At 42.3% G+C, this 8002-nt stretch overlaps 1 protein-coding gene and 1 non-coding gene across 3 annotated transcripts in view; both read right to left on the minus strand.

Annotated features, from left to right (window-relative positions):
• bcl9 (BCL9 transcription coactivator) overlaps positions 1–7727 on the minus strand; it is a 243889-nt gene extending 236162 nt beyond the window's left edge. For both annotated transcript variants that reach the window (XM_007891807.1, XM_007891804.1), the window contains exon 1: positions 7616–7727. The gene's annotated coding sequence lies outside the window, so the exon portion shown is untranslated. The remainder of the gene's footprint in view (positions 1–7615) is intronic.
• LOC121848974 lies at positions 2225–2358 on the minus strand. The gene has a single exon (XR_006085110.1). It is a non-coding gene; the product is annotated as a small nucleolar RNA SNORA57 (small nucleolar RNA).
• Positions 7728–8002: the final 275 nt, after the last annotated feature.

Here is an 8002-nt window from a genome sequence, read left to right on the forward strand (position 1 = left end):
GCATACTAGTACTTCATGTGATCGCCTATTTCTTTCTCGACAAGAGTACTTTTGTGATCCAAAATAAAAGATCAGAAGAAAATATCATGAAGCTGTGTTCTGTTTTGCGAATATAATGCTGCACTGACTGGGCAAAATGAAAGATTTTAAAGAAAATATCAAAGGGCTTCTGTTTATTGTTGGAAATAAATGATGTGGGAAGGGTGGGGGAGTTAGATGAGATAGATTTTTTTTGATCGGATGTTGTATGATGATTACAGAGATGTATGCAACTTTGCACATGACATTGATTTGATTCTGTCATTGTGTAGTGCAAAGCAATTCTCATCCACTGAAAATGTTCCAACCTTCTGCTACTAATTTTGAACAGAGCACACAAAGCAAGTTACACATCAGTGCACTGAATTCACTCAGTACCACCATTCGTGTGGAATGCAGTAAAGGATTCAACATTCCAGTTTTATTCACGTTTGTGTTGAAGTGCGTGTGTATATATGTGCACAAGCATACAGAGAATTCACTTTATACAGTGAATTCACTTTACAGTATATTTTGTGAAGCGCTTTGAGAGGTCTCGACAACATAATAAGGCGCTATATAAATTCAAGGATTATTATTATTATACATTGGTCAAGGGCACAATTGGCTGGACTGGAACATCCTCAATAATGTAATAACCTCCAACATTCTGGCTATGGTTTCACACAAAAATTGGCCACTTTGAGGTGTCTGACACGAATGTCATCTGTGCGCCAGCACAGAGAAGAGGAAGAGAGAAAATACAAGGGATAAAAAAAAATGTTGTTGAAACTGGACCCATTTTCACAACATTTTTTTAAGAAAATCAACAAGATACATTTCAATACCAAAATATTGATGGTTCAAGGTATATGCCAGAAAATGTGTCAATTTTCCCTATCATTTCACATTTTCAATCAACTCAATGTAACAAAACATTCCAACAGCCGTTTTGCAACAATTGTGCAGAAAGCAAAAACAATTATTGAGTGCAATAACATGATCCACAATATGATGGTATCCTTGAGGTTTATCAAGTATCAGTTGTTTAGCAACCTTTGTATTCCCATTATATTCTATTTTAATGAATTAAGGAAGCACTCCAGGATGCTGTTCGACATTAAGGGAGCTATATAACGGCAAGTTGTTGTTGTAAGGAAAGATCACTGCTTTACAGCTTGCATTTAAAAAAAATCTGGAGAACATTAAAGATCTCATAGCACTATTTGCAAAAAAAATCCTGGCTGAGACTCCCTCACACAAAATTGGTCATTTACTTTATGGCTGTTTGTGGGACGTTGCTGTGTGCAAATTTGCTGTAGACAAAATATCCATTTGCTAAACCTTACAATAAATCCAATGAAGCGCTTTGAGACGTTCTCCTGATGTGTATACAAGGATTATCTTCTACCTGTTGGTTCCACGAAATTAGCATCCTTCAATACTTGAAAATGTGCTTTGAAAATAAATGCAAATTTGTATTTTTGTATACTTATTAATATTCAATCAGAAATTTGTTTCATTTTTCCACACCAGACACCACTTGAAACGAACATGCCAAAATCCCTGGTTTAAAAGCACTGATGCCAACTCGATGCTAAAAGTGTTGTTGTTTCAGAGCACTAATTTGCTGTTTTATATCATGTTTTAGCAGAATTTCAATGCAAATGTAACCTTCCTGTGCACTCAATTGCTGAAGCTTTTTGTCATGAGAAAATCACGTACAAATCCCTCCACACGCAAGTACCTTCCTACTATCTGATCTGCTCATATCCCACTCCCCTATCCACCCACTCCACTCAGCTAATTGCGCATCCGCGATGTCTCCTTGTCGTCATTCGTGATCACTCTCAGCCACTATGCCTCTTATCTCTGGAACTCCCTGCTTAAATCCCTCCACCTTGCTAATTCGTTATCTTTAAATCCCACCTGAAAACCTACCTCTTCGCCCTGCCCAGGAATCAATCCCGAGTCCTCCCATCTGCGAGGTGATTAAGCTAACCATTATGCTGCGGGACTCCAGAAAGTCTCGGTTTCTCATACAAAGGATGTTGTCTCTGACAATGTGGCACTCTTTCCCCTCAGTGCTGCACTGGAGTGTCAACTTAGGCTATGTGATTCCAAGTCCCGACATGGGGTTTGCACCCACAACCTCCTGTCTCAGAAGCAAGAGTGCTACCACTACTCCGGGTTAATACAGTGAAGCTGGTGTCTCAGTGAGTGAGGATAGAAGCAGCAGACAGCAGCCTCTGCCACCAAAGACATGGCACGGAGGTCACTATCTCTCCGTATTACACACACACACACCACACACAAGGCAGCTGTGGTAAGAACAGGAGGTTTAGCCAAGTTCATCCAACTCAACTCCCGTTAACCCTGCAAACCAAAGCCCTAACAGGTAAGGAGGTCCCAGCTGAGCAAGCAGTTTCACAAATATCACAAATTAAATCCCATTTTTGCAGACCCTCAACAAGTTTGGTAGAATTGTAAGATGCTTAGACTACTGAAAATATCTTATTGTTTCAAAAATTAAATGTTTGCACTGGTTAAAAAAAAATCAAACTATTGGAATCAGTGCCCGCGAACACCCACTATCAAGCATAGCAGGGATCCTAAACTGGCAATCATAAATATCTACTTGAACTGTCAACAAATGAAAATCAGACCTAAGGTCTTACTCTTTTCAGAGCCCTGATTATTTTTGTTCAATTGTTAGGGATGAGAATTGTACTGATCAAAGTCAGTGATTAGTACAGGAGAATTTCTGGGGAGTTTTCTGTGATTCCCAGGTCGCTGAAAGCAAGATTGGGAACCGAGTAGAGGTTTCTTTATTCTGTCTCAATAATAATCTTTAACTCTCAACCTCCAAAGAGCAAGCAGTACCACATGTATGTGGTTTCAACTTTTCACACCAGATATGCTATTACTCCTCCTGTTCACTTGTGGTATTATATAATGGGAAATTATAAAGTACCCAATGCCAAAGGTCAGGTAATTTACTGACAAAGGGGTCCAATTTGCAAGATTTGCAAACTGATTTGTAACTAGCAATTCCTGCATGTACCCACTGGAACTCTTTCTGACACTGGACTTGTCACACCCTCCAGCAGCAGTTTGAGCTCACATTCTTGGCTGATACTCCAGCGCAATGCCAGGGGAGAGCTGCATTGTCAGAGGTGCTGTCCTTTGCAATGACATTAACCTAAGGTCCTATCTGCCTACTGAGGTGGACTTCAAAGATATCGTGACATTAATCAAAAAGAGAAGAGATTCTTTTCCTGAAGTCCTAGAAACCAATCGTTCAGATAAAATTGGATAGTCACTTCATGGTTGCTTCTGGAACATTGCTTAGTGCAAAATGGCTACCATGTTCACCAACAAATACAGTTTTACAATAAAATCTGTTAAGCACTTCACAGTTCCGATGATGTGATGATGATATTAGTAATAATCCTTGCATTTGATATAGCACCTTTCAAATTGTCGAGATGTCTCAAAGCGCTTCACAGGACATACTGTAAAGTGAAGTGACTGTATTTTGTGGGCAAAACATGGCAGCCAGTTTGCGCACAGCAACATCCGACAAAAGGCCATGAAGTGAGTGACTTATTTTATTTGGGAGATTGTTGGCAGGAGCCCAGAATTAACTCCCTTCTCTTCTATAGTAGTGCCATGGGATCTTTAATGTTCACGTGAACAGCAGACAGGAACTTGCTTTAACATCTCATCTGAAGGACAGCACCTCCAGCAATGCATTGGAGTGTCAGTTTAGGCTAAGTGATTCCAAGTCCTGACTTGGGACATGAGCCCACAACCTTCTGATTCAAAGAGGGTGCTTCCATTGCGCCAGGCTGACACATTGATGAGGTGCAATATCAAAAACAAGCATTTTTTTGGTCAGCCAGGTGTCTGACATATTCGGAAACCCATCAATGTGCTTTAAGTGTATTAATACCAAACAGAGTTCCATGCATCCCACCTCCACATGAAAATTCCTGTATACTGGAATGAAATGCACACTCTTTCTCTCTCTCTGGAGGGACACATCCCGCTTACCTAATTCCAGAAAATATTAGTTGAAGGATGACAGGAGCCAAAAAATGGAGAACCCAGAGTGTGTATTGGAGCACTGCTGGAGTTTAACCAGCCAAAACCACATACTTGTCACTGTTCCTGCTGCTTCTCCAGCTAGGACCACCCTACCCATTAGGGCTTTAATAATAATAATAATAATCCTTGCATTTGATATAGCGCTTTTCACGTCGGGAGGACATCCCAAAGCGCTTCACAGAACACACTGTAAAGTGAATTGACTGTATATTTGTGGGCGAACGCGGCAGCCAATTGCGCACGGCAATGTCCCACAAACAGTCGTAGATTGAAAATGACCAATTTATTATTGTTTTTGGTTTTGGAGGGATTATTATTAGGCATGTGGAGTAAGGAAACTTGCCCAAGGTTTCACCCTGCCTGGAATTGAACTCAGGTCTCTCGCTTGCAAAGCGAGTGCTCTAACCACTGAGCTACAGGACTCCACTGTGACTTTGACTTGTACAGTTAACCGGAGCTGAGTTCGAAAAATCCCTGAAGCATTATTATTATTAAAATATGGAAAAGTCAAAAGTGAGATTGGTGTTACAGCAGAGTTCCAGCAGGATGGTTTCTGACATAGATAGGATTTGCTAGATTCTCTCCACTGTTCCTTAAGTCAGAGGTTTCATTTGAGACCAGCACCCAGTTACCTCTCCAAAGTGGTCATTCTCCTCATGAAGTTTATAAAGTTGGAACTAATTTTATACATAGGGAACAGGGCCTCATAACTGAGCCCATCCATGCGCTCACTTAATGTGTACACACACTTCCATTAGGACTCTTTCAATTCTGATCATTAACATCCACCCCAGCTAGTTATCCCCCTCCAATAACAAAGCAATATTGGGAACCTACTGTACTACCCCGACTCACTACAGTTTCAAGCCTCTACTGAGATCAACTTACTCAACAACTATCTCAAAAATAACAATTTGCATTTATATAGTACCCTTCACATGGGGTAGCGTCTCTGAGCGCTACACAGTGGTGGAGCTTCATGCCGAGCCAAAGAGAGGTGGGAGGTGACCATAGGCACAGTCAAAGAAGGGTAAGCTAAAGGGGAGGAGGAGGCAAGGCTTGAGGAAGAGAGTTCCACAGTTTTGGGGTGTAGTGGCTGAAAGTATGGCTGCTGATTGTGGAGCAGAGGATACGAGGGATGTGCAGGAGGCTGGAGCCAGTTGAGCGAAGGCAACGGGTAGTGGAGTGGGATGTAAGCAGTCAGAGAAGTAGAGTGATGCCAGGGCAAAAAAGTGATTTGTACACAAGTGTCAGGACCTTTAAATCAATCCATTCTGTAATAGGGAGCCAGTGGAACCTGGGGTGATGGAGGGTGAGGATATGGGGCAGTGAACTCAAATTGGAAACCTCACTGCTCTTCAAGATTAAATACCATGTGAGGAAATCCATTCACTCACATTTACCCACTAAGCAATCAAGAAAGCTGGAAAAATTACTTCTAATTTATGTTGTGTGTCCTGAACACATCATGTACACTATGGGGCTGTTGTGCTCTGGTTGTCCAATGTTGTGAATTGGTTGGTGGAAGCTTCTGAATAAGCTTAATTGTTTTTTTGCTGTTTATAATTTCAAATAATATTGATTCATAATTAAAGGTTATTTATATTGTAGTTACAAATATTTATGAGTACGCATGGACAAATTCGCTACATTTAGCAAACTGAGCAGAATGTGTCCACTTTCCTTTGATTGAAAGTGCAAAATTTCTTTGGTGCCCCTTACCACAAATACATACCAACACAGGTATGTATTTTAGCTGCATAAATACAAAAAAATCTGATTCATTCAAAGCAACAGCGGGAGTCAATGAGGAGATGAGCACTGGGTGCAAATGGAAAGCGATGGAGGAGGAATGAATCAGATCACTGGATCAGGAGAGAATGCTGGTAGCTATGGATTTATGAATCTTCTGGCAATTTAGTCTGGCAACATATATTCACGTGCGACCAAATTGACAACGGTGCAAGACCCGTCCTCAAGGTGCCAATTTAGAACTCCTGGTGTGGCTATGGAAATGGTGGTCAGATTTCAATGTGAATCCAATCTCTGTTCGGCACTGTGACTAGATAAGAGAAAGAGAGTAAGACTGCTTGAAAACTATATTGTCAACTTTGATCTGTAACTACTCGCTGTCATTTGATGATGTGGTTCAACAGTATTATGATATTGGTTAATGAGTAAACATATGTTGGTAAATAACTCATACCACAAACCGATGCAATTTAAAAAAAAAATTTGGTCCATAATTGACATCCCCATACCATTTTCCAGGAAGTTTGTGACAGAGATCCTTTTTGTGGTAATGGCAGAAGTACAGGCGCCAGATATACAACTATTCCCCACAGTAATAAATAAAATTAACCCTAGGAATCATTCTTTCTAATTTGATTACAGGCATTTATTTTATGAGAACGAGCGGTTCCCAACTTTAAATGTGTTTGGTTGCAAATTACTATGCAGAAATCGCTTCCTATCTGGTCCAGACTTGAATCAAACTCTTTATTAGGAATGAAAGCAAACAGTGATCAGTCGAATTCAGCTGGTCTAAACCTGTTTCACCACTCAAATATAAAGCAGGGTTAAAGTCTAGCACACAGGAACAGTTACAAAGACACAGACCTGGGAAATCCAATGCAAAAACCTACCAAGGAAAATCAAATTCAAGCGGCCTTAGCTGGGCAGTGGATGTCAAATTACACAACGCAAAGCAGGAAACGGGCAAATCGTTGTTTTTAAAAAAATGTAACCGTAAGCAACATCAACACCCATTTTTTTTTGTGTGTGAAACAGCAAAACAAATATACTTGGCGCTTTTGTAAAGCTGCTGCAGAACTCATTGCACAATGCAATGTTCCCCCCCCCCCCCCCCCACCACCCCCACCCCTCCACTTTGCTTTCAGAATGACTGAACTGCAAATTAAAAATGGAAAATAAAAAAAAAACTTTTCCATTTAGAACGAAGGAAGATCTATTTGGGGTCGGGTCGCACTCACTGGAAACAAAACTTGACAATATTTGCTCGGTGGGTGGTGGGAAGAAAACACAAACACGCGCTTGGATTACCTGTGCTCATGCATTACCCGCGCCTGACTCTCATGCAATGCAATCACTGCAACCACTCAAGCAGTCCAAAAAAGAGAGAGAGAGAGAGAGAGAGCACCCTTCACTGAAAGAAATGTACACTATTAGGAGGCCTGCGATGGGGCCATTGTGTTGCAGCAAATTCACCAGCAAGACTTTGCAACATCATTTGCAGAGCTCCACAGTTGAAGATGCCGCCCCGGCTCGGACACCCTGGAGATGTTCAGCGAACGATACTGACTGCAGGAATAACGTTGTTTCACGGTGAGCCTCCGGCACCGCAAACCCAGCAGCCAACCCTCCAAGCCCAGCCGGCCAGGGGGGGGCAGGGGGCAGGGGGCAGGGGGGGGCACACAACCCCCTGCACACAGCACTGCTGCAGAATGCAGAATCGAGAGAGACTTACCTTGTGTTGTGTGACGATTACTTCGGGTTCGTTGCTGCTGAGAAAAGTGAACACAAAGACTTTCCTGCAATCTCTGGACCCCTGAGCATCAAGACACCAGGACAACATCAAAGCAACTTGGAGAGGGGGGGGGGGACGGGGGGGGGGGACACTTTGAGGCCTATTGTCTGGTCTGGACTGATCCTTTCCTCCCCCTCAGGGTGTGAGACATGGTACAGCCCTGCATTCATGCCAAAAGCAGCTTTTCCCACACATGGCAGTGAAGCTGGTCTCCAGCTATCGCTGACAAACCACCAACAAGACGGCGCTCTGCAGACTGCAGGGCTCACTGCTGACAGCCAGTCCTCTGCTCCTCAGCCAGAGCTCCGGGGGCTGCTCACCAATGCC

The sequence above is a fragment of the Callorhinchus milii genome, unplaced genomic scaffold, assembly GCF_018977255.1.
Source record: "Callorhinchus milii isolate IMCB2004 unplaced genomic scaffold, IMCB_Cmil_1.0 Scaffold4, whole genome shotgun sequence".
In the NCBI taxonomy this organism is placed as follows: domain Eukaryota; kingdom Metazoa; phylum Chordata; class Chondrichthyes; order Chimaeriformes; family Callorhinchidae; genus Callorhinchus; species Callorhinchus milii.